This window comes from Numida meleagris, chromosome 12, assembly GCF_002078875.1.
Source record: "Numida meleagris isolate 19003 breed g44 Domestic line chromosome 12, NumMel1.0, whole genome shotgun sequence".
Classification (NCBI taxonomy): Eukaryota; Metazoa; Chordata; class Aves; order Galliformes; family Numididae; genus Numida; species Numida meleagris.
This window is the reverse complement of record NC_034420.1, coordinates 12,105,707-12,127,052: the sequence shown is the minus strand read 5'-3', so window position 1 is coordinate 12,127,052 and position 21,346 is coordinate 12,105,707. Positions and strand designations below refer to the sequence as shown.

At 42.8% G+C, this 21,346-nt stretch overlaps 1 long non-coding RNA gene across 1 annotated transcript; it reads left to right on the top strand.

The window, feature by feature from the left end:
- Positions 1,967–14,928, top strand: LOC110405359. Its single transcript, XR_002442833.1, has 3 exons — positions 1,967–1,995; positions 14,028–14,070; positions 14,585–14,928. It is a non-coding gene; the product is annotated as an uncharacterized LOC110405359 (long non-coding RNA).

The following is a 21,346-nucleotide window of genomic DNA, read 5'->3' as shown; positions in this document are numbered from 1 at the left end:
ACATAAGCAGAGCATCTCTTGAACTCCAAATCCAGACCTAATCGCGTCTTGTTGATGTGCGCTGGTTCCTTTTATCTGGAGGCAACATGACCTATACAAACCCTTTTTGCTGATAGTTTCCTTGCAGCTCATCACATCTACCAGGGAATTAGGATGAGGGAATGGACCTCTTCTGCAGTGCCACAGATGGTAACTTCCCATGGCATCCCAGGAATAAAAATACATCGTCTCCATTGGAGCAGCTTTGGATCTGGCCTGACCTTAGGATACTCATATTTGCGTGCCTAAGTTGGAACCAGCTTAGAAATAACATTGTGGTAAATGAATAATACATCTGAGATATAATTACACGCATTTAGAGAAATTTAAGGTTGTAAAATTAAATACAACAAAATTAGGAAAGGTGGGCCTAAATGAGCCCTTTTGGATCATACTGATATGCATCATCCTTAATTGCATGGTCACACACTGTTTCTTCCACTGTCTCATCAGCTCACAGGATGGATGATGTTCACTTAGTAAGCAGCTGTTCCAGATTTTGTTTCCTCTCTATTTTTCAGCATGCTGCCCTGTGTGTTACTTATTGCAATGCATTACAGATTTTTTCCTGAGATGAGGATTATTCTTTTTTCATTTAGGCTCATACAGGGAAATGACACTTGGAAATGAAGCAACCCTCCCCTTCTTCTCTCTCTTCCCTCTAAAACTGAATTACCTAAAAACATAAGTACTGTTCTGTAAGACTGCACTCCCTCGTGTCTCCTGATATTGTTCCAACATTTCTTTGTATATATATCTCCATCTATACCTTGTTTCCTTGCTCAGGCTGTAGATGGCTTGGGATAAAGCATCCTTCTGCTTTGAGCTTGCCGAAACCAAGCAATCCTACAGCAACATTTGGTGCTTATAGTTCTCTCTGCTAACATGTATTTTGTCTCCCTTCTTCCAGGACATTCTTGAGGCTTTCCAGAAAGCTTAGAGGAACACAGAGTTGTCAGCAGGACATTACAGTGACAGATGATGGAGCAAACTCTGAGTCTGATCAGTTTTAATGGAGTCCCAGTGCAGTGCAGCAGGCATGGAGCGCCCACATCAGTCCTGCATCAAGTGGAATTTCTCCAAGGGCTCCATGGCAGAGCCCAGAACCCACAGCCCTACAGGCCGGAACTGCTTCCATCTTTTTCTGACTCTGATTTCTGCAGTCATCATGTTTACCTAAATAGATCGCCTTAACTGGGAAAGAAAGAGCAACGACAACAAAAATCCCCGTTACCAACAATAAACCCCTGTCCTCCTGTGAGTAAGGAAGGCTGGGGAACAGAGATAACAATTAGCCAGGCTGTGTCCTGGAGCTCCCTGCTGTACGGAGGCATCCACATGAAGTTGCTGTTGCAAACTAATTGCCTTTGCTGACTCATTCACAGAATCATGCAGGCCACAGACTGTAATTATCGTGTCATAATTATCACTTCAACAGCACAAAGAGTGCACTCTTATCTGATATGATAAAATAGTTCAATTAATTTTAAACAGAAGGAAACACTAGTACATCCTTAGAGCCTGGCCACGAAGACAAAGCAAGCTGTCAGCACTAGATTATTGATTTCGTGTTCTCTCCTGGCTTTATTAATTTCCGTTCATGCATTGCAGTTACCATTTTTCATGCACTTAGGAGATTTTAATTTGGCATAGTACAGATGAAAAAGAGGAAGATTAGATATAAATTCAGGAGAGAGAGCAATCACATAAAGAGAAGTAGACTACGGTGTAGCGGAAATGCTAAGTCACGGCTTGAAGCAGTGATGGAGCACCTGGTGGGAAGGCAGGGCCAGCCCAGAGGAGCTCAGGTGTGTGCAATGCAATGCAATGCAGCGCACCTGAGTGACCAGAAGGGCTGGAGCCAGGATCCACCCCTTCCCAGACCTCATTTAAGGGCTGGCAGCAGGGGCAAGGGGATCTGAGTGAAGATCCCTGCCTACCTGAGGCCTTCCAAAGGTAAGCAGTTTTTCTTCCTTTGCTTCTGTGTCTATGGCTGCTGTGTTTGGGTTTGTTGTTGTTTGCTGTAGCCTGGGATTGTGCTACCCCACTATTGTTGCTTTACTTTCCATCATGTTACAGTATTACATCTGGGTAATGTTTACAGGGGTGATATTGCTGGTTTAAACAAGCAGGAATCTGCCCCCACTAGGGGAACAAGTTGTAGAGTGATAAGAATTGCTTAGTGCTCTTAGCAGCAGGGCTTCTGCTGCTCCTTACCATTCAAAAGAGGATGCTGTGAAATTAAAGCTGATATCTGAAGCAAGGCAATTCTACAACAGAATAGAACAACAGTATCTTTTAATGGCAATACTTCCAAATTTCCCACCTTGATGGTTTTCAGAAGCAGTTTCCTTTGGGCTTGTTCCTGCTGTGCACGCTGGGTACAATTGTTGTATGGCAAGTCAGAGTGATTCTCTGCAAAGTTACCTAGTCAGTCAATAGTTGTGTGCTTCTGAACAACATGGTGAGCCCAGGACTGTCCCAGGAAACCCAACATACATGGTTGTGGTAAAATAATTCTTTTCGCATCTGAAAACTTTCCAGTGAGTGCATTGGGTTGCCATGGTTGCAAGACACTTCACTCTTCCAGAACTATCACCTGTCAGCGCTGCTCAAAAAAAATAATAGGAAAGCCTGAAATAAATAGCTGAGAAAGAAATTGGGGTTAAAGAGTTAAGATTAGGGTTAAATTTGAGGTCAGCAATTCTCCTGTTTCCTAATCAGGAAGGCAGAAAAAGCTTTGTAGGTGGGAAGCTGCATTTAACGAGCACAGCAACCAGAAGATCCTGGGATATACCCCCAGTGCGGAGCCTGCAGCTCCAGGAGGGAAGCGCTGTGTGTTAACAGGGGCTTTGTTAACGCATCTCCCCACCGTGTGGGGCAGCTCAGGTTTCTGCAAAACCCAAACCCCAAGCTGCATTCCTTTGCTGGGCTGGAAGGCTCCAAGGGCGTCTGAAAGGAGGATTCCCTGGAGGCTTTCAAGGAAAGGGTAGATGTGGCACCTGGGGACGTGGGTTAGGGAGCATGGGGGAGATGTGGCAGCTGTTGGAGGAGGTGATCTTAGAGGTCCTTCCCAACTTTAATGATTCTATGAAAGGGTTCTTTGTGGGGTCGTTAGGAGACGGTTGAGGTGTAACCCGAGGGCATTTCTGTGGTGCTTACACCCATCTGAGGGCTTTTAACAGAGCATAACCAAATCTTATGAGAATTGAGGGTAAATGAGGGTTGGTCATAAAAGTAGAAGTTAGGTCCTGCCCTGAGTTTGCGGTGTCTTTTCTTCAGTATCTCCGAAGTTGAGCCTAAACTACTTAGGTGCCTGTGGCAGGCTCTGCTAATCAGGCTCTCAGCAGGGCTTGGAACAACGAGACCCAGGAGCTCCAGCATTTCCTTCAGAGCATAATGAACTTCACAGTGGCTTCTTGTCCCCTAGCATTCTCAGTCTTCACCTCAATGCCTCATAATCTTTATTGCAATTGTCCTCATAGCATACCTTATGTAGGCTTTCTTTCAATGATTGTAGAGAGGCTGTGCAGCAGTCAGGCTATTCAGCTACCCTGTTACACAATTAACGTTTCCTTTGAACAATTCAGGTCTGAGTGACCCAGATGAGCACACCTGAACTTCTGTAATACGGAGATGCTGAATTTCTCAAAGCTCTAGCAGTTTGTTATCTCCATGCTATAGGAGCAGCTAGATATCTGGTTCAAAAATATATGAGCAAGTTATACGCTTCCCTTTGAAATCTGAACTAAACTTTGGGATGAAGCAGTTGACAAAATACAGAAGATATGAGATACCAGTCCCAGCTCTTTCTGCTGATGGAGAATCATGTTGTGCAATACTAAACAAATTGGCAGTAATTTCTCATCATTCTTCCCTTGAGGGGGAAGCTGACAAACAGCAAGGCCAAGAGCTGCCTTCAGCTATAACACAAGCGTGTGGTTTGAGGCTGCATGGATGCCTGCCAGACATACAGCCAAAGGCACTGAAATTCAATGTGGCTGATTTTCAGATCGTAAGAATTCTGGATTGCCAGGAAGGTAAAAATACCCCAGTGCTTTTTAGTTTGTACTGTGACTTCTCCAAATTCAGATTAGAAGGCAATATCTGGTATGATTCAGGAAAACAAACAACTTCAAAAGCAATTTAGGGGCTCTGCCCTTTGGCCACCTCAGCAGCCAGGCTTTGCATCCAGTACATGGCTGCCTGTTGCAAGACTTTTCCTTGTAATGCAAGCTCTGTAAAACTCAACTCTGTCCTCTGGCAACTGATATATATATATTTTTTTTTTTACAGTGTATCCTGTGTTGGGGCAAAGAACAGGGGTTGTATGATGTGACATAGCACAATGGGACTGAAGGTAGCTCTTGTAAGAAAGCAGAGCCACTAGGGTTTGCCTTTCTCCAGGATGGTGCCAAACAGTTATTGACAAATAAACCTATGAAATCTTTGTACACAGCATGAAGAGGGAATGGCTGAGTTTCACCTTCTTCGACCAGCCAGAGAATCAGATAGATGCTACAAAGAGACAGGAGGGCACTGGGCTGTCAGTCAGCCTGACCATGGAGCTGTTTCCCTTAGCAAAATTTCTGGGAAGACAAGAGGAGACCCAGGTAGATAGGAATCCTTCCCAGTGCTCTCCACAACGTGCTGCTTCCTGTGCTCTTCTGCATAGCACAACACGTCTTCAACCACTGAGCTTCTCCTACTGCCACTCAACCCATTGCCCCATGGCAATGGCCACACAGTCACCAGTGAGCATTGCTGTGGGAAACCACAGTGTAGGAAGATCAATACCACTACATACTTCATATCAGTTCTCTTCTTCTGCTAGCTGCTTGCTCCAATGGTACGGGAAAGGGTGGCCTCTGTGGAGTGGCTCCTTAATTCAGCTTCATTAAAGCAGGTACAAGGGAGCACTGATTACTGGATCCACCAGAGGAAGATAATCATCTAGAGGACAGATCTGGTGCTTGGTATTAAACTAAGCAGATTAACTCTAGGCCTAAGACAACTGCAGGCTGACAACCACTAGTTATGGCTGAACCACAACAGGGACCAGATAAGGGAAATTTTCTGGAATAAAGCTTGAGGATCTGTTCCAGCAAAATAATTCAACACCCATTGTAACTGTTACATCAGAGCTCAGTAACATCGGGGTTGACTCATGGTGGCTTGAGCTAATGCACATGCACACCCACATGAGATAAGTGAAGGGTACCACTGTACACAGGAGGTCATGGAGTTCAGTTCACCTGCAGTAACTGGCTCAGTGGGTGTAATTCAGCATTAGCTGAGAATCCATTTTCAGGAGAGAAAGTAAACAATAGTGACTTCTGCTTCTCTTTTTCTCCTTCTGGTCCATGCCATGCAGAGTGCATTGTTCATTTTCTCCTCATGGATGTTGCACACCGTGAGTTACGCGATCATTTCATACCCTGGAAAGCGGATGACTCTTCATGTGAATTTTCATTACTGAGACTGCCTGCTCCTCAGAGAACAAATGACATCAGAACGTAGCAGAAAAACCTAAATCACACTGCAATTTGATCTAATTCTAGGGACTTAGTCAAAACCCAGTCGTGAAAGCAGTGTGCAGAGTTAATATATATTATTTCTGCCTAAATGTAAGTGTCTACCCAATCAATTACTCCTCCGCACATCGCTGCTTAAGAGTGAACATCACTTAATTAATATAGTAAGTGCACTTTCAAAGTAATTTATATATTCATGAAAAAATGGCTTTTTTTCCTGAAAGCAAGGATCTAAAATGCATTTATGTATTTATGCATGCCTTACTTACATAAAAAGTGCTTAGCATACTCGATGTTAATAGCTGACTACACTGATGTATATATTTTTGACACATGCACAAGTCAGGTAGTGCATTTGCATACCAAGCAGGGAGATTTCTGCCCCAGAAAGCTGGAGCTCAAGTGCCTTTAATTGGGCGTGAGGCATAGAACAGGGAGGCTGACAGTGCTAATCGAAAGTTAACAAGCAGGAAGGATTTGTTCTTTGAAAGCTGAAATTTCCAAGTAATCGTTTGTACTTTAATCCAGCTTGAGCTAAGGAGAGGAAGAAGGATTTCAGCTGGACTTCAGTGACCTCTTACAAAGGTTGTCAGACATGTTTTTGCTCTCCCAGCAAGACAGGTGTAGTTCTGGCCTTGCTGGGGACAGAGGCACAGGAAATGTACTGCCCAAAAGCAAAATGGGGAAGAAGTTTCATCCCATCTCTCTAAGCTGACATGTTTTGCTGGGTGGCTGCCAGCTGCATGCCAATGCCTCTCTGCATATTGTTTGGGATTTGCTGCTTTCAGCACAAAGTGAACAGTAATGGAGGCTTTCAGCGTGTTTGAAGATTAATTTCACATAATCGCAACAAAGCTGAAGTCAACAAGCTGAATTTAATTACTACCCTGACAGCTGGGAGGCAATTAATGCCCTTAAACTTTCGAGAGCTCCCTTGCTTGTATTTTTCCCATTGTCTTATTCCTACTAATTAGAAACATGCTTCAGGGTACAGCTGACCATGGTGTTAAATTAGCACCTTGTCATCAGAACCATGAAAACTCCCAGTTAGGCATCAGCTCTTACACCACATCAAGAATCAAGGCTATCTCTGTATGGTATGAGCTGCAGAGTTGTGCTAACCTATCTGTCTCATGGTATCAGCTCCCTCCATATTCCTCCTCTGGGGCATGTAACTAAAGGAATATCCCATTTTGACTACAGCAGGAATTCACTTTAAAACCTTTCAGATTTCTGTATTGGGTAATAAAGGGCAAGAAAAGCTTTGCAAAAGGAAATTAATGTGCCAGCAATTTAGATAAGCATTTAAAGAACTTCTCCTGTTATGCTTAGTGTAGCCTATCTGAAAGGAGCGGGGTTGCGTATCTCCAGGGACAGGAAGCACAGAACTGTTCCCTATTGTAATGGCATCATTAAGAATGAGCTGTACACCACATGCAGCATCAAGATCATTACACTTCAAAACTAAAATGAATTTGCTGATTCAGCAGGCTGCAATTTGGAATTTCATCTCTTAGATAAAATCCTAATGCTTAGGTTCATTGTTAATCAGGTAAAAAACCTTGTCATTCTCACATGATCAGTGATCTCTATGGGTCTTTTGGTATTTTCAGCATTACAAACATTAAATGTCTGATTTTAACTTATCAGCATTTATTGGACTGATGTAAATATCTTTAATTTCTGTCCACATTAAACTGTATTTTCCTAATGTGACACCTTCCCTAACACACTTAAAATTGCCTAGCTGCTGATGCAGAGAAGTCCATGATATGCATTTGTATTTACATCCAGTGCATTCCATTACAGAGCCCAAAGAGAGCCCAGAAGTAACTCCGCGTACAAAATGCATCCCCCACAACACAATAAGACAATGCAGTTCGTCACTTTGAAGAGGTTAAGAATATTGGAACAGGGGTAGCAGCCCGATCGAGCTGTGGCTGCTCCTGTTTGCAGCTGGACCAGTTGGCCTTCAAGGGTCCTTTCCAACTCAAACGATTCTACGAATATCCCAGGTAGGCTACTTTAGCCACATAACATATTTTGCTTTGAATTTTCTCCCATAGGAGAAAAAAAAAAAATGTAGCTCCCTACACAATTACATTTGTGAAATCACTGGACAGTGGCAGAATCCATGTTTCTAAGGGTTCAGAACAGGATCGGTTTAGCTTTTTTGGAAAACTACGTTCATCATACCTAGAGGTCAGTGGAGTGACCACGGGTCTGTGACCTCCTTCTTGGTTGTGCTGGTGGAGAGTGAAATTTGTTGCTGGCAAATCCCATCTGTTTGTGTGTGCTCAGCCTGCTGCTGCCAGCAGTACGGATCCTGGAAAGCAAACTCTGCCCGATAGTTTTGCTTTATGTCTACATTTCGGTGAGTGCTGGCAATTAATGATCTGTTGGTAAATTAACACTGTACATGGCAATTGACTGTGGTAATGAAGTTACAGAGTTGTCTTTATGGTTTATTAGTATAATAATAAACCACACTCAGCATGTAATAATGGCACACAGTTAAATTAAAGACTTGCTGATGCCTTATAAACCATTTTGAGAAACATTCTTGCAGCAATCAGTAATAGTCTTCCCCATGCGCAGGCTTTGCTTTGTATTCTGTGGATACAGTTCTGTCAATATATTTTTTCTATTACTCTTGCATTACCGACAAAGCAGGTCAGATAGCAGAAAAACAAATTGACTGGAACATTTACTTCAAGTTGAACTAATTTTTAAGCACTTTGAGTGAAAAATAAGCCTTGGCTCCTTCAGAATGCGTCTATTTATTCTGCTATTACAAAACATAACACTAGAGTTGTTCATCACTTTCCTCTCAGACAGAGCCACCAACTGAATATTATGGTTGTTTCTTAATACTTGGCAACTTGAGTTGTCTATGCAGCATTTTAAAAGATGAATGGGGGCTAAATCTGTCCTCCCAAGTCAACCAGGGGGAACACGCTGCTGTGACCAGCTTTCACAAAGAGCTTCCCTCAAACTTTCTACTTCGTATGTGTCACTGAGGTCCTCCTTGTACAGGGAGAGGCCTGGCCTGATTCCTATCTCCTTGTTCACTATCTGATCCCAAAACTGCCAAGGTGTTCATGCAGAATCTGAGCTCTGTACCCTGCACCTACTAAGCCCAAACCACCCAGTGAAGCCTGGCATCGAAGTACTCTCAGATCTGCTTTATAGCCTTTACTGTAAAATAAGAGCATTATTTCTCTCCTTCTGCTGGAATAGCAAGAGCTCTGCTTTATTCAGCGTTGCGATAAAGGATTCACGCTGCGAGTGATCAGGCTCTGAGAGGAGCCTCTAATGGCATCTGTATGCCGAATTTAACAACAGACAAAAATATCTGGAGCCCTCCAGACTTCTGCCTGTAGGATGCCAAAGCAATGTTTAGGGAGGGTGTTATCTTCCAGAAAAGCTGCTTTTTTCCCCATCTGGCTCCCAGTGTACCCAACTGGCCACTAGAGGACATCCCAGACCTCGTCAACTGCCCATTCAGAAAGCCATGCAACACTACTCGCCTTCCTTCTAGTACTAGACCTGAATGTTTTTAGGTGAGCTGAGGTTTTCTCTTTTCCTCTCTGATAGAATGAATACATTTCTTTTTCCTATTCTTTATCTGTCTTGTTTGCTTAAACTGGAAACTCATTAGGCAGTGGCTAAATCTGGTGGGAGGCTTGACTGTAGGCTGAGTTATTATCCACATGTCTGAGACAAGATTTTCTCTTAGATAAAATACTGACATGATGCTTCTGTCAGTGTGTGAGCAATGCACTGCCCCGACAGGAGCACAGAGTCTGATACAGAGGAAACCTCTTGATTCGGTGGCAGTGATTGCTGCTGAACTAATCAAAATGGTCTCGTTGTGTTGGCATGGGTATGCTAATGGGCACCCAAAGAGGTATCTGGATCTGTGTTGGTGAAAGTTGTGATTCTAAGAGGAGAGGTGAAAAGAGTCCCTGAGAAGCCCCTCAAATTTCTTATTTTCCCTTTATAAAAGCTGGGCTACAAACAAGAACAAGGTGACGACTGCCTTCTGCTAAAAGTCATTGGAGGAGGCAGTGAACCCATGAGAATATGTCATAACTTTGGGGTGTGTACAAACTTCACTATAGTCACTGCAAAGAGGCTCAGTCATGGCTCTGAGGAGCTCTGCCATGGGACATTCATCTTCCTAAATCAATGCTCCAGATACTGTGCAGTAGGTCCATTTTGCTGCCAGCTCTCCCTTCATTTTATCCCTTAGAAAAGCTTAATTGATATTATACACATTCCTTGTAGCAGAAGGCTTTCTTCCTTGTGAGCACTTTTATACCATTATCCTCTTTAAGACTGCTCCCATCAAGGAGCTTACCATCTTCTTGAGGTCTCCAGGCTAACAGCCTTCAGACTGACAGCATTTTCCAGCCACCTCTGACACTGTCATTTCCTTGAATTGCCAAATTCCCCTCTCTCCACTGTTCGTACAAGAAGTTTCTCGAGCAATATAAAGAACACCTGACAGATCCTGCTGAAGCTGAAAATCCTCACAGGGGAGTAAAGAAGTCAGCAGGGAGATGGAGAGCAAGCAGCTGTGTCCTGCTGCTGTGAGACAGTCTGGTTTAATTTTCATTCAGCTGCTCATAGCTGGTCACTTCCATGCCCAGCTTCAAAATGCTAATTCAGAGCTTCTCATTAATTAATGAGCTTTACCCAGTGGGAATCTGCTTACTGGGGGATGTCTGTGCCTGAGATGAGCAGCTTCTCTAGAAGTCAAATATCCTCAGCAGGAGATGCTCAGCAAACTCAAAAGTGTGCACATGCACTAATTAATATGTAATAAATACACCTACTAATGCCAGGGTTTAAAGATGGATTCATAAATGCTGACTGGACTCAAAGACTGTTAACGACTCCTAATGAGCAATTATGAGCGATGCCTTTCTTTTTGTTTAGTGTTTTGGAAAATGTCTATCTAGCAACAGTGTGAAATAAAGACTTGCAGGAACAAGTGGAGTAGCTCATACTACAGCTCCCCTCCACCAGCTGCCTGGCAATGATTTTCTTGTAGCCATTTCACTAAGGCCTTCCTGTGGCTTGTCCCTGCCCTGGCCTCAATGACTAGTGGAGCAGTATTTCAGAGGGCTATTCGTCACCACTAGATAGCAACATTTTTCCTTCTTTTGCAGCATAGGAAGAATTTCAGCTGCATTATGTTATGGCTCAAATCATCATCTCGTGCCAAAAGGTAACCCAAACTCTTTCACACTCTTTCCATAGAAACCACTGTCACACCCTTTCTGACCTTTATAAAAACAAGAAGCTACTCTCTGTTCATTTCAGAAGAACACAAATAGTCATACTAAAATAGTGTAGAAAGCATCTGTTTCTCCTAATTTTCAGAGCAGACCCCTTGAGGTGTTCAGGAGCATCAAATCAGAGAGCTGTGCAACTTCTGCTCCAAACATGGAAAGCAGGCAGCATCCCAGGGCAGGCAAAAGGATTGGAGGATCTCTAGGGATCCTTGTAAACATGAATCTGTAGGGCCATGGCCAGAGCAGAGCTGAACGTTCAGAGGGCGTGTTGGCTCAGGAATGCAGACTGCAAGTGGGCAGATCAGGCACATTCAGGAGAGAGGTACATCAAGGACTTCAGTCTCACATTCTGCTCCAGTTGTAGAAACCAAAGTCAAAACCCAGCTTCAGGGGGTATTTTGATACGCGTTGACTCTCTCTGCCAAGGGAAGGGCACTGTTCTGGGGCAGGCCAAGGGCTGTGATGTAGATGAGATGTGGCTGAGACAACAGCCACGTGGATGGATTTACTCCTTCCTAATACTGCTAACACCTATTGTCCAGAAAAATGTTTCTGCTGGAGGATGAGCACCTGTGGGTGTTATGCCTGGCAAAATCTGGGAAGTAGAACTACCTCTCATGGATCCTTCTTTTCATTATAATCAAACTCTTCAGAGTCCTCTTGCAAACATCTATGACAACATGTTTTCTTCTGTCCATTCTAACTCACTATAGCAGTTCACGTTTGTTTGGATACAAATTAATAAAATGCATGCTGTGTTTGAGAGACCAAATATCTTTTGACTACAAAGCACAGATTTGGAAGGACACATTCACCAGCTTTTTTATGTCCACTGAAGTCCACTTCCTTTCCTGCTATGACTCTAATAGAAACAGAGACTTTGCAAATACAGTATGAAAGGTTGGGCTCCAAACTTTGTGTGTATCTTCACCAAGCAGAAGCAATCTGCCATCCTCTGTGCAGCGAGCACATGATGGCCAAGTGGCCTGTGCTGTGTGAGGGGCCGGCAATCAGCCACTGCAGGATTTAGACCTGGGGCAGTGATGCATTCTTTTTGCTTCCCAGAGGGTGTTTTCCCAGCTCTTTGTAGCAGTTGGGAATCACTGACTGCATCAGCTGTTTGCAATCTGACTGCAAAACTGATCGACCAGGACTTTCATAAAGTTTCATCTCAGAAGCATTACACAGGCTTATTTTGCAGAAAGAGAGATTCAGGTATGTATGTACAAGAGAGGTGATGCTGGTCTGTGCCTAACCAACTTTTAAAGGAGAAAGAACAACCAAACAGCTTGGAAGTCACTTCTCATCTCCAGGCAACAGAGATTCCCATAATGGCAGCCAGGCTCAGCTCGGGCTGTAAATCACTTCTTGATTACCATATCCAGTGAGAGCTTTTCTACTTGGGTTACTGATGATGATAAAGGAGGTTGTTAACAATGAGCCAGGACAAAGCAAGTGATCTTAATAGTTGAAATGTTATCCTCTCTGAAGAAGTAATAATAATAACGCCGTATTATTGAGCCTTTCTAGTCTGAAGGCATCTGTCTGCCTAAGACTGATAGGGCAGAGTGTATTTGAATTTCTTCTGCAGGAAAGAAATGTTAAAGCTTTATAATTGCTCTCTCTTTTTTCCCCCCTCTTTGTTCCTTGAACATGCCCATAATGTGTCTCTTTTCTTTTTTTGTTGTTGCTTTTTAAAAAAAAAAAAGTCGCTCTTCATGGGGACTCAATGCTACACAATACTGCCCTCTTACTAGAGACTGACTGGCTAATGTAACGTGAATGGAGGGTGACCACAGATATTTTCATATTAGAAATAATAGTAAAAAAAAAAAAAAAAACAAAAAAACAATCTTAGTGATGGGGTATCTTTCTATTCTTGCTTTGTGTTTCCTTTGTGGTGTTATACTAAGGGACATGGCTTAGTGGGGAAATATGAGCAGTAGGTGGATGGTTGGACTGGATGATTTTGGAGGTCTTCTCCAGCCTTGGTGATTGTATGATTCTCTCAATTTTCTTGTGAGAAATCCACACCGGAAGGTGTTAAGTGTTTCTACTGAACACCAAACACTGATGTGCTCATCTGTGAGAAAGGTACCAGAAACATCTCCTTTCCTTTTCAAAAGTGCAGAAGAGATGCAGCCTCCTTAGGATTCAGTAGGCTCCCTGATTATTCAGCATCTCAGAAATAACACAGAAGACACTGGTAAATGTTACTGATTTATATGGGTTACCTAATAGCACCTGAAATAGCACAACAGGTTTTCTTAACCCTTAGCTCTGAAATGACACTGCAAGATTTGACAACCTCATGCTCTGAAGCACAGCAACACTGATAGCGATACCTTACTCAGGCACAGATTTTGGATGACTCAGGAGATGGAGCACATCTAATCTCCAGGTCATCAGATTTAGATCCCAATGGCTCCTAAGTCAGGCAGCAACGCAAAATGTAGCTCTAACCCTCGAACCAGGTTGATCTGGAAGGGACAGTCTGCTTAGCAAGCTTTATGCCTGCGTTCAGTATGTTTATTCATATTTTTGTTTTTAATGTGGAATCATCTTTTGCTTTGTAGACACAGACCTGCAGTATCAGAAACATGACTGAACTATTCATGTGAGAACATGGTTAAAATGCTGATTGGGCTGCCCCCAAAAAGATGTCGCCTAGATCTTTGCAAAAGAAGGGGCTAGGCTGATGTTAATGTATGCATCTGCTTATCCAGCACCTAATTTGATCTGCTTTGAAACTTAGCACACCCTCCATCATCAGACTGAGTGACTTTTGTTTAATTAACTCCTACTGCTTAATGAGTGGGCTGATAAGCATACAAGCAGAGAATTTGATGTGCAGTATGTCCAGTGTTAATGGAGGATGTGACTTAATGGGACTTCTACCTACTTTTCTCCTTTTCCCAAAACTTGAAGTTTCCCATATGCTAAGCATGATCTCCAAGCTACTATCGATTAGCTTACTATTAGTAAGTCATTATGGGATTGCTGTACTTACAGCCCTAGAATGTGATCATGCTAGATTATAAAATATGTATTTTGCCCCCTCCATGATAACAATTGAAGTACCCTCATGTCTACCCCAGTCAGAGGTCTCTGAGTATTGGGATTTGAACAAATGCACCTCTCTCTTCTCCAGGTCTCTCCTTTTCTCTGAAAAACTACTTCATAGGAATGTGCTGGTAAGTGAAAAATCGGCCATGCTTACAGGAGTTGCTGCATGTTGCCAACTGCACAGAATTGTTCAGTTATTAATTATCACATACATGTTAATTATCACCTGCATAATTAAGATTATGTGATGATTCTTCCAAGACATCAGTGCATACTCAGGATGGGGGACTGGATGTAAGATGATACTGAAAAAAATGAATGGCTGTACCAGATACAGAAGGCTCTGAGAACTTTCATGGACCCTAACAGAGTTAGTAACTCACATTCCAAGCTGACTGTTTGTGCTAAGGATATCCTGGATTATTTTTTTGTTTTGTTTGTACTGGCCATGCCACATTCTCCATTGCTGTTCTTAAACCAAGTGAGATGCTTGAGATCTTTGTATGTTCCTTGTGATTACAGTATATCCCAAGACTTTAACTTTGGTTGTTGGGCTTGGTTTACACAACTAATATTCAACAGAGGCTTTTTAAAACCCCTTTTTTTCCGTCAAGTACTGACTAAATAACATGCTGTTTCCAGAGCCTGGAGGCAGCTGTTTGCATCTGAGGAAAGGCTCTCAAAATGAGTTTGACAGCTGCACTTCTTCTGGAAGAAGTCACTCATGCGAAGTTATTCCTGCTCATGGATTCTTATCTTCCAAGACCAGAGCAGAATTTACTTCAAACTCAGATCACCTTTCCTGCTAGGCTTGTGTCACTTCTTCTCCCACACGCCAGCCTTTTTGGAACTGCTTTTAGATTCCTGTAACTAAAGTGCATATTGTAAAGCTGTGTTATTGTTGCTCTTCATTTCCCCCTCCTACATACATGAAATTCTAACATGCAATCAAGCAGCCAACCCCAGGACCACTATGCGTAATGCTCTCCTAGTGCGTATCATTAGGAAGTATAAATGCCAGTGTTATCTAGGAGCCTTATACACTAAGTGTATCTGTCCCTGCAGACAATTATATCAACACTCTAGCAGCAGAAGAGGTTGCACAGCAGGGACACATGAGGGGAAACTTTGGCCAACACCAGCACAATGTTCTGCGCTACTTGACATGCCAAACTGCTTTTATTCTAAAGCAGTATTGAAAAACCTCCCATGCAGTGAACGACTCAATACTTCATTTATCTATTGCGTCTTGAAAAGGTACAGAACTGAGTTAACCATGCCAAGATTTTCAATATAAGAGGTTAATATAAACCCAACGCATTTTCTTCCAACTCCTATTGTGCTCAACAACTAGAAATAACAGCTTGTCTCCTACAGTAGAAGCAAGGAAATAGTAGGGCCTTTAGAAGGAGAACCTGAATGCAAGCCAATCATCTTCCTTCTGGCTCCTGCTGGCTCTCGTCTCCAATTACAAAGAAATAATTCACTATCCAAGCTATTTCTACAGCATTTCAAAGTGGGCACTGAAGTATCAAAAGTTATTGTTAGCCTGTCGTGCTCAAGAGAAGGGAAATAAGGAGGAGATAATAGAAAGACAAAAATGACCCAGATCAGTGAGATCTTCTTTATGGTTTATCACAAAGGAGTATCCCAAGAGACCTTCCCCACGCACACAGTGCAACCCAGGAAGATAATGAGGGAAGGAAAACTGCAGTTTGTATCAGCATGAGCACTGATTTCTTTCATGGCATTTATTCCCATAAAAATATTTTCCCTTTATATCTCAATGTGCACGGCCCTACTTTCTCCTCTAGATGACACTGTGTCTGCTCAGAAACCAGAGCTGGAATACCAGGAGCCTTTCCGCATTGGAAAAGTCATGTGGAAGAAAATTGCCCCAGCACTTGCCCAGACTGTTCCTGTCTCCTGTGATTTCTGTACCATTCAGAGTGGCTTGCTTAAGCCCCTGGAACTCAGATCTCAGCAGTAGTTAGGGTTATACACGTGCAATTCATGGTGTGTGAACAAAGTTGTAGGAATGGTTTGTATGCGTGTATATATACCCAGTTCTGCCTTGGTTTATCTGTCTCTCTTTACAAACATCATGAGGCCGAAGGTTTCAAGGCAATCTGCAGCCCTGGGCAAATCTGTTTACTAGTGGGTAAAATTCAGTGCAGGAATGGGCTAATAGCACTGACAAGCTAAAAGAATAAAACAGACTGAATCTAGACACGGCAAAGAGCCTGATACTTATATTTCAAGCTGCCTGCATGCACTCACTGGCTCCCTCCAAGGGAGAGAGATTTCACTGGGGAGAAAGATTTTGGAAGTTAGGTTTGTATCTGAACTACTCTGGATTGCCCAAGGTATCCCTGTTTGTTGTGAAGTAATTTGGATCAGTTTAAGATTTGTGACAGTTCAAATGTATAAATAGTACAAACATTCATTAGCAACAAAGCAGGAAACAAGTGCAGATGGTTCTAAGGGAATGAACAGAAATACTTTTAGTCTGTACCGTGAAAGTTGACAGCAGAACTCAGAAGCTCATAACTGTAAGAAAATAAAGATTAAATTTTTTTCCTGTTTCACTAGCTTCAGGGTAAAATTTTACACTCTTTCCCAGATAAGATGGCTCCAAAGGATCGAGTCAAAATCTGGATGACATGCACCTAATGCAAAGTCATCAAGATTTGGGGATAGTTTCCTGCTGACATCATTGACCACCCATTGATTGGGAATGGCTTGCAAAGAAGATAGACCATGGGGCTAACACAGGCAGGGAATGAGGGGTTAATACGTGTCCAAGCTCAAAGTGCAGTTATTGTCTTCAGAAATCTGGAGATGGTCCTCCAGAAATAGGGTAGAGAAGATGGACTCTGCAGAAGGTTGCTTGATGACTCATCCCCCCCTGCCATGAAAAGAAAGGCACAGCTCAAAACGGATCCCTCCTTTCTTCTTCGTTTGTTCAGAAGATGGAAGAGTGAGATTTCTTAGCTTGCTCTGAACGTGGGCTGCCAGTTTCACGTTGCTGTGTCAGAAGGCCAACATCAGCCCAGGTCTCTACAAACTGACTCTCAGTTTTGCTCTGTGTAATGAATAAACAAACCTTCCTCTGTAAGATTGAATTAATTTGGATTTATTTGCCTAGGTATAGGCATTGCAGATGTTTTAATTTAGGCAGTTTGTACTGTCAAAGCGGCTCGGCTGGCTTAGCCCTCAATTTCTGTTCATGCAGGCAGAATTCAGAGTGGCTGCTGCAGGTTTTTTGACCAGGGGAAGGACAAATCCTGCTGAATATCATCAGAGGAAAAGAAGTTAAATGAAGTTTAACCGAAGTACATGGAGTGGTTGCCATAGCAAAAGTGATGGAAGCCTCTCTGCTTTAGCTGTTGAGAGCGAGGCTGACAAATGCATGTGATACTATACTAGCAGGATCATTTCCACAGCTCCGTTTTGATGAATGTATTCTCTAATTTCCACTTTCCCGATCAAGAAATGAATTGAGAGAGAAAGGAAAAACTGGGGAAGAAAATGCCCCTTCTGATAAGGGATGCCAGTCTTCCAGACCTCAGGGGACGAGGCTGTGGATTCAAGGGGAGCAGACATGAGATGCCTCCCCCCAGCTGAGTGCAGTGACCCAGAGAAATGCTCTTTATTTTGGCCTCAGAATCCTATTGCTTGCCAGTAGAGGTGTTGACCCAACCTCTCAGAAAATCTGTCTTCATTTTCTCGTCTCAGTGAGCACAGAGATCCCAGGAGTGAACGCTGTTGATAATTTACAGTTCTCCATTGAATGTAGAGTTTGTTCCATCAGGTTTCAGTTCTTTCTGATGCATTTCTTCTGGCTTTAGCTGATATTCCGGGAAGGGCTTTTGTCCCTCATTTATTTATGTCCCATGAAGGTAAAAAGAAAAGGGCAAAGAAAAAAATGTTTACTTCCTTTAATTTCAGTATTCCTTCACTTCCTCAAGGACTTTGTTTTCTCATAACGCACTCCATGAAGACTCTGGTTTGTGAGTGAGTAATAGCTTGTTCTCCGTCCTCTCATCATCCACCCCCGCGACTGCTCCTGCCTGCATCCCAGTGCCATACCATCCTCACATCCATGGGTGGGTGTGCTACAGCTTCTAGAGATCAGCAATAATTGGAAAAAACAAAGCTGTGGTTTTGCCTGGGTCAGTCCCTGCTTGGGCAGGACATGCTGCAGATGATGTAGAGGGATGAAAAAACTCTTAAATCACAGAGCACCAGCTACCGTTACCAATATCACACAATGCTTTTGCAAATTATTTACTCTTCATCTTTGAAATTGATATTCATTTTACATGTTACCTCTGTTTCTAATAAATACTGCAGTGTGTTGCTGCCCTGTGTGTAAACACAGATGGTTTCTTCCTTCCCTTGCTACAGCTGGTTTCCAAGGCTAGCATGTTCTGGGCTCCCAGTGAGGATCTCATGATGACACTTCCAATAAATGATATATTTTTGAGGAAAATAAATTGCCCAACTGTGTGCAGCCAGGTCTATTGTAAAGCCCTCTCCTTGTTTCTGTCAGTCTGCCTTTTAGCAATCATTTGCCCTATAATCAATTTTAGCCTGTAAGATCTGCATCTGAGTTCCCATTCTGTTTCACCCCATCTCCAAAGAACACAAGAAACCAAGAGGTGAGCTTGAGTTTTCCTCTTTCAAAGCTTTTCTTTTGCTTCCACTGATTTCTCTCTTGCCATTTTAATTCTGTTACTACAGCAACCTTGTGTTTCTTGCTTTGGCGAAGTTGACATGTTAGCATGGGGACACACGCAAGGCCTCTCTAATCGGCACTTATGTGGTCTAAAACATTTAGCTCATCTGCTCAGAAGACTTATTAAAATGTTCAACCCATCTGCTGTGGGAGGCTCAAGTGAAATTGGAGCCAATATTTTCCCTCTTGGTTTCCTGTCATGCAGCCTGACCAAAGCCTCTCATCTCAGCACCACACAGCACTGGTGTGTCTTTACCATGAGGCAGAACACTTGCTTGTATGTGGTCTTTGGACACATTTAAAAGGATGTCGGATCAGTCTTCTGCAGTGACTGTTGGATAAAATGCTCTGCTGACATTTGTCTTTTGGAGTGCTAAATGCTTGAAAAATAATTTGAGTGCAACACTATAAATTCAGGGGAACATCTTTCAGAACATTTCTTTCATCCTCAGGTGCTTGAAGGGAGACATTTGCAGCAGCTGGTTTCCACGGAGCTGACACAAGGAATGGGACCAGACCCCAGACCCCAGTACCTCAAAGGAACCATTTGCTCTGGTTGGCAAGATGGCACTTCCTTGTCCTGCTGCTTAGCACATAATGGTCTGGAGATCCGTGTCGCTTGGTTTCATTTTGATCTACTTTGTTGCTCTTGTAGATCCCAGAGGAAACATCACAATTTCTTTAATTCCCTCTGCATCCTCTGATATCATTCAGCCTGCCTGTAACTGATCTGTTTTATGTTACCTAGGTCTGCATCGTTCCTGAGGGAGCTGGAGGCAGTGGTGATTTTGCAAGATGTATAGCTCCATCATCCACCTAGTTGTAGCCATATCCATATCTATGAGAAGCCATATGTGTATCCATAATAGTTCATTCACAAAAGCATTCTCCTCCATCTTACTATGAGTACTGGACTAATAGTAAAACGTGAAGCTTTCTGTTATCTTCACTCAGCAGCTCTTCAGTCCTTCTTGGCCATGACCGTGTAATATATCAGGAAGCAGAAGATAGCTCCATGCTTATTTGCCATACAGCTTCTGTGCAGCACACATGCCCTTGAAAGAGGAGTCGTGAGGTGGAGAGGCTGTGTGGTGAAATTTGGCACATGGAAGATGGATGAGCACAATTTACAAAGGTAACTGCAGCATGAGGATGAACAGCAAACAAAAATACCTTCAGCCAACTGTCTGGGCAGTCACTGTCAATTGACTAAGGCATCTCTGAGAGGTTTAATCACACAAAGCTTTGCTTGCTCATCTCAACTAATGTAGCTGATGGGTGTTTGTAGTCAAATCCCCTTCACGATGATCCTGTTAAGAAACTGAGTTTCATGGAGGGAAACCTGCTACATAGTCATTCCCCCCCCATTACTGGTGGAATTTACTTCTTTAAGTAGCTCTGGGGATTACTGAGGTATTAAGGAAAGTGCTGTGACATTGAATTGTATTTCTTCTGCAAGAGGATGTCAGTGCGTAGCTGTCCTCTGTGTAGATCGTGAGAAGGAATCTGTGATTTTTGTGAAGGATTTTTTTTTGGTGTGTACGTGATGCTGTTTTACTTTAGTTTTATAATGAGTAAATAAAAAATTCCAGTGTCACTGTCTATATCAGGGATGTTTAAGGTGTTTTAAAGCACTATGAACCCCTTTAAAATGCAGACCTCATGGTAGAGATAAAACTTCTACTTAGAGAAGAGATGCTTTGATGCCTTAGATGCATTTGTTTATTTGTTTTAGAGGAGAGAAAAGAATGGTGTGTTTTACTGATACAGCTATTAACCATCAAGATTGCCCAAAGGCATCAGCAGGTTCATTTAAAATGTAAATGAGTCTTTCCAGCATTCAGTCGTTCAGATTCTACAGGCTGCTATTATGTGAAATTGGATAGGGCCTTTACAAGGCACAGCTGAACAGTTACTTTGGCCTCCTTCTTCCACCCAATTATGACCAATGTGAATGGCCACTCCTGTGGACCTGGGAGCTTCTCTCCAGATTAGAAGAGTTGCTTTATTATAGGAGACAGGGACAATTAACTGAGACCCTGTGCTGTTACCAAATCATCTCCTTGGGAAATACCACTTAGCATTGCAAACAGCAAGTGGGCATTTATTCATGTCTTTCCTACACCCTTTTGGGAAGGACCTTTCTTTTGAATTAACGCTTGGAGACTAGCAGCTAAAAAACAAGCATAAGCCACAAAATGCAGTTGGACTGAGAAAGGCTTTTTCTTTTTAATTCTTAAGCATGGTATGCCGTGAGCTTAAATGGAGTTGAATTCACCAGTGAGAACCCTCCCCAGAGTACCCTGGCAAAACACTCGGAATAACAGCTGAAGGAATACTTTTGCCTTAGAGTGATTTTGCAATAGGGACATGTTAACAATGTACATTATCACTTTTTAGAGTTCTCTAATGTTTTTGATCCATAAAGGAAGGCTTGGGAGGCATGTCGCCCACTTAATGGGCGAGTCGTGCGGGAGTGGATCATCCTGATCTCCCAGAGAAGGGTGGTGGAAAATTAAGAGTTCCGCTGAGCAAAGGACCTCAGGGTGTTGCCACCGGGATTTGTTTTGTTGTGGAACAAAACACAGTACCATCACTGCTGGTTTGGAGATTCTTGATGGCAGCACTACCAACAAATGAGCAAGTAATAAGTGAGCAGCAGC